General features: G+C 37.1%; 1 pseudogene; it reads left to right on the top strand.

The window, feature by feature from the left end:
* The first annotated feature begins 253 nt into the window (after window positions 1-253).
* On the top strand, window positions 254-1,760 carry LOC136028501 (protein ROP-like; annotated as a pseudogene).
* The last annotated feature ends 4,490 nt before the right edge of the window (window positions 1,761-6,250 follow it).

Here is a 6,250-nt window from a genome sequence, read left to right as displayed (position 1 = left end):
TAAAAATTGTTGTTAACAAGGGGTTGCAAAAATTAAGGAATCTTGAAAGAGAAAACGAAAGTTAGAAATTAATTTTTCGAAAATTTTTCGAAAAATTAATCGAAAACGATTATTGCCTGAGCAATAATTTGAATGTTTTAATTCAAGCTAAAAATACCTGAAAATCTAAAATTAGTTAATTTCTGATTAGATAAAATGAAGTCGCTAAATAATCAGCGAAAAAAAATCTTAAATAGTAATAACCTAGGTGAAAATGACTTTAAAGAACCTTGTTGGACAAAAAGTTATTAACGAAATTCTCAAAAGTAAAAAAAATGGCACAGATTCGAGAGTTCTTGTTGTTGATCGGTTTTCACCGAGAATGCTTTCCGCCTGCCTCAAAATGTATGAAATTGCCTTGGAAGGAATCACACGTGTTCAGGATATAAACAAAAGTACGGAGCCATTGCATTATTTGGAAGCAGTTTATATTTTGTCTCCTGCAAATGATTCTGTAAAACCTCTCATCACCGATTTTGGATTTCGAAGAAATCGATTTTCGGATTTTTCTGGATTTCGGATTTCGAAAATCACAGATTTTCTTTTTCGAAGAAAAAGAAAAGAAAGGAGAACTCAGTACAAAGCTGCTCATGTATATTTTACTAAAGCCTGTCCAAAAGAGCTCTCTAAAGAACTTTACAAGCACATATCTGGAAAGTACAAAAGAACCATGAAACATATCAACATCGCTTTCATTCCATGTGAAAGTCAGGTCTTTTCGCTTGATTTTCCTGATGGTTTCCAATGTTACTACAATCAGAACAAAATCTCCCAAAGGGCTGCTGCTATGGAAAGAATGGCAGAGCAAATTGCCACCCTTTGTGCCACATTAGGGGTTTATCCTGCTGTGAGATATCGAGCTGATAATGAGAGAAACATCGAATTCGCCCAAATTATTCAGCACAAGCTTAATCGTTACAAAGCAGATGACCCAACCATGGGAGATGGCCCTGAGAAATCCCATTCACAACTTTTAGTCATTGATCGTGGAGTGGATGGCGTCTCACCTCTGTTGCATGAACTTACATTTCAAGCCATGGCATATGATTTGCTTCCCAGTGAAAATGATGTCTACAATTGCTTGAAGTCAGGCGTGGAAAAAAATGTCCTTGTTAATGAAAATGATGACCACTGGAAAGAACTACGACATCAGATCATTGCAGTAGCTTTCCAAAATATTTCAAAGAACTGGAAGACCTATGTTAATAATTTAAAGAAGAGTCTCACTGCTGGTGACAAGTCATCAATTAGTGATTTACTTATACTGATCAAGAAAATGCCAACAATATCGAAAGGAGCTAATAATCTGCATCCTGTTTGTTTACATTGGAGTGGATGTGTCTTCTGTATGTCTCTTAGCCTTCTACAAGATGAAGAAAGTCCAAGAAGTAGGCGTGAAGTTGCCCCTCTACAGCTTTGGGAGACCGCCACAACGGTGAGAATCATGTTATCCTAAAAAGTACATCAATCAATGGCTAGAGCTAATAACCCAGTGTTATATAACAAAAGAAGAAAAATTTGAAAGCTTAAATTTTAGTTTGTTTTAAATTTTAGTTAACTTGAAAAATATGATTATGATATTCGACAAATAGAAGGATATTTCTTATGCTTACCATTGTCACAACTGTCGATCAAAAAGCCAATGTTTATGAATGACATGTATTTTTATTCGTTTTACTGCAGAAGTGGAAACACCGAAATAGCGAGAAATTAGTTGTACTAATTGGTCAACACTAATATGTTCCAATAGAACAGAACAGAAACAAGTTCCGCCGAAGAACAGAAACAAGTTGGTGAAAAAATTTGTGAAGAAAAGAATCAGCAACAGCTATGTTACCATAGGATGGTTTGAACTCATATCTTTCAGTTGAAGAAGACAATCCATCAACCACTCGACTATGGCAACTGTTAATAAATGATGTATTACTGAGCATATGATTAATATGAAGCCATAGAGAAACTTAAGACAAGTAGGAACTATGACATTTTCTGTTGTAAAACATATTAGACAAAACAGTGACGAGTCTCCCGTATATTATTATTATCTTTTTATGTCCCTCTCCCTACATTATAAGGACGTAGAAACTTCGTAGGGGTCTCAAAATAGCCTTAGGCTCTAGTCCACTTTTTAGGGTTCAAAAGTGACATGAGGGAAACCATCCCTCCTCCTGTATCGTGTCTACCTCTTGGACTCTTGTTCAACCATGGCATCAGATAAGAATTTTTACACAGCCATTTCCATTAAAACGATGAAAAGGACATGATATATGATTCCAGCGGCGGGAAGGGGCACGAATCCCATGGATTAGAAACAAGCACTCTATATTATTCGAATGGTCTTCACAGATAACATGTTAGTAGAAAAAGTGGGCGTGCTGCACCTTTTTAAGACCTGAGCCAACCAGAATTGAAATTGAAATAATTGAACAAGGAAATAGGGCTCATGAGCCGTCCATCGCCAGCTTTTTAACAAAAATGTGATCGTCTTGTTTGTTTTAAAACCTGAATCGTGGGAGAAACGTAGATCTGTTGTTTAGAATTGGAGGCATAAACTATGTCAATTAAACCTCCAAACCTTTCCTTTTAATGAATAGTTTTTAAAGCAGAAAGTTAGACATGTCCCACCTTATTTAAGTTAGAATTGTGGAAGGATTTTCGTGATTGAAAGGAGAAAAGATGACCCGTGGAAACTAGATGCAAACATGAGATTAGTCTTGATCCGGTACCAGAAGGGAAAAAGTCTAAGCGTCAGACTGACTTGTTTCAAAAATGAAACAAATAAAAACTGCAGAACTTTGCAGTCATCTCGGTTGCAGCAGTAGCTGCAACCAAGTAAAAGACGAACCTCGGCCAATAGTAACACAAAATTAATCATTTACAAACCAAGACGAATCGAAATAAAAAGTACACCACTGGAATCGCCATGACCGAAAACCTTGTTAAGGAAATTTACAGTCCCCTGGCTTGAACAACAAGGAAAATCTTTTTTTGGCATGGGAAGCACTGATTTGTTCCTTTTTCACTGCTAGAAGGTTACTGGAACATCATAGAGAACTGTTCAAAGGTTCATTTCAAACAAAATTGCTATATTTAGTATCGTTTGTAAATAAAAAAACCAAATATTTAAAATAAAATCAATTTTTGACCAAATGGCGTCATAATCATAGATTACAACCATAAAAGAAGAATACTTTAAAACTACCCTGGATCGCGATGACAACGTAGTTCGTTCTTTGCTAGTCCTGCTAAGAACAAGAACTAAGAGTTCATATGGCACTTGTGACGAGGTTGGAAGAGCCAAGAGCTCATATGGTATGAGGTCTAGCAAAATTCTGAGAATCAATAGATTGCTTTAAAAGGAAAATCAGAGGCTTAATGCCGGTCGGGATTTAAAATAAGAGTTCTAAGTCGCGAGGTCCGTCTAAATATCAAAATTCATTAAAATCCGATCGCACCTACTCCTAAGTTAAAAATACCTCAATTTTTCTAATTTTTTCATTCCTTTCAGCCCCCCAGATGGTCGAATCGGAGGATGACTATTAAGTCACGTGCAGCTCCCTAACACGCCTACCAATTTTCATCGTCCTAGTACGTCCAGAAGCACCAAACTCGCCAAAGCACTGAACTCCACCACCTAATTCCCCCAAAGAGACCGGATCCAGTCCGATTACATCAATCACGTATCTACAACATTTATAAGCGTTTTCCAAGATTTCCGGTTTCCCCCTCCAAATCCCCCCAATGTCAACATATCTGGTTGGGATTTGAAACAAGAGCTTTGAAACATGAGTTCCTTCTAAATATCAAATTTCATCTAGATCCGGTCACCCGTTCCTAAGTTAAAATTACCTCAACTTTTCTAATTTTTCCAAATTAACAACCCCCAGCTCCCCCAAAGAGAACGGATCCATACCAATTATGCCAATCTCGTTGTGCTTATTTTTCCCATCAAGTTTCATCCCGATCTCTCCACTCTAAGCGTTCTTCAAAATTTCCAGTTTCCAAGATTTCTGTTTCCCTCCTCCAGCCCTCTATGTCTCCAGATCCGATTCGAATTGAAAATAGAGCATCTGAAACATAAGATTCTTCATTATATCAAGTTTCATTAAGATCCGATCACCCATTCCTAAGATACCTCGATTTTCACGTTTTCTAAGAATTCGGGTTTCCCCCTCAAACTCCCTTCAATGTCACCGGGTCTGGTCGGGATTTAAAATAAGAGTTCTAAAGCATAAGACCCTTCTAGACATCAAATTTCATTAAGATCTGATCACCCGTTCGAATGTTACAAATGCCTCATTTTTTTCTAATTTTTCCGAATTACTCTCCCCCCCCCCAAATCCACCAAAGAGAGCGGATCCGGTCCGGTTGTCAGTCACCTATCTTGGACTTGTGCTTATTCTTTCCACCAAGTTTCATCCTGATCTCTCCGCTTTAAGCGTTTTCCAAGATTTCCACCCCCCCCCTAATGACACTGGATCCGGTCGGGATTTAAAATAAGAGATCTAAGCTACGAGGTCCTTCTAAATATAAAATTTCATTAAGATATGATCACTCTTTCGTAAGTTCAAAATACCTCATTTTTTCTTTTTTTTTAGAATTACCGATCCCTCCACTCTAAGCGTTTTCCAAGATTTTAGGTTCCCCCCTCAATTCCCCCCAATGTCATCGGAACCAGTCAGGATTTAAAATAAGAGCTCTGAGACACAATATCCTTCAAAACTTCAAATTTCATTAAGATCCGATCACTTGTTCGTAAGTCAAAAATACCTCATTCTTTCTAATTTTTTCGAATTAACCCCCCCCCCAACTCCTCCTAACAGAGCAGATCCGTTCCCATTAGGTCAATCATGTATCTAGGACTTCTGCTTATTTTCCCCACCAAGTTTCATCTAGATCCCTCTACTCTAAGCGTTTTCCAAGATTTTAGGTCCCCCTCCAACTCCCCCCAATGTCACCGGATCTGGTCGGATTTAAAATAAGAGATCTGAGACATTATATCCTTCAAAACATCAAAATTCATTAAGATCCCATCACCCGTCCGTAAGTTAAAAATACTTCATTTTTCTATTTTTTTTTTATGCCTGCCAAATTTCATTGTCCTAGCTTACCTGGAATTGCCTAAAGTAGCAAAACCGAGACGGACAGACAGACCGACAGACAGACCGATAGAATTTGCGATCGTTATATGTCACTTGGTTATTGCCAAGTGCCATGAAAAACCAAAGGAGTTTTCCAGTGTTTAATGTATATTAAATAAAAAACCCAGTTTTTTTAAACTGAAAGTAAGGAGCGACATTAAAACTTAAAACGAACAGAAATTACTCCGTATATGAAAGAGGCTGTTCCCTTCTCAACGCCCCGCTCTTTACGCGAAAGTTTGACTCTTTCTCTCAACTCTACTTTTTAAAACAGTAAAAAAATTTAACGTAAAGAGCGGGGCGTTGAGGAGGGAGCAGCCCCTTTCATATACGGAGTAATTTCTGTTCGTTTTAGTTTGTTTTAAGTTTTAATGTCCCTCCTTACTTTCAGTTAAAAAAACTGTTTTTTTATTTAATTTCTGAACGTCTTTGAATTAATGCATGTTTTGATTTTGGCTCTCTGCACATGAATAATTAAAAGGAAGTTTACAGATTTTTTTTTTCTTTTTTTTTTTTTTTTTTGCTAAATGGCTTCCTTATGGTTTTGATCTGACAATTTTTAGAAAAAAAGGAGCAGGGGAGTAGGCCTAGTTACCCTCCAATTTTTTGGTTACTTAAAAAGGCAACTAGAACTTTTGATTTTACGAACGTTCTTATTAGTAAAAATACACGTAACGTACGAGCTAACTTACGTAACGAACTTCTAAATTAGTATGCTTTTAGTACGTATATGAGGGGGTTCGCCCCCACGTCAATACCTCACTCTTTACACTAAAGCTTAAATTTTGTCCCAATTCGTTAAGAATGACCACTGAATCGCAAAGGCCGTAGAATAAATAGTTGAAATCAATAAAATTACTTTAACATAAAGAGTGCAGTATTAGGAGGAGGTTAACCCCATCATGTGCGTAATAATTTCTGTTCGTTTCAGGTTTTAATGCTGCTCCTTACTTTCAGTTGAAGAAAGTTTTTCATATTTTTTTTTTTCATTGCTCTTAGAAAAAATGCTAAAAAATCCTGCGCCGCCCCCTTCATGGAAATTCTCTTCCCCCATGACAAATTCCTCCATG

This window comes from Artemia franciscana, chromosome 6 (genome assembly GCF_032884065.1).
Source record: "Artemia franciscana chromosome 6, ASM3288406v1, whole genome shotgun sequence".
Classification (NCBI taxonomy): domain Eukaryota; kingdom Metazoa; phylum Arthropoda; class Branchiopoda; order Anostraca; family Artemiidae; genus Artemia; species Artemia franciscana.
This window is presented reverse-complemented; position numbering and strand designations above follow the sequence as displayed.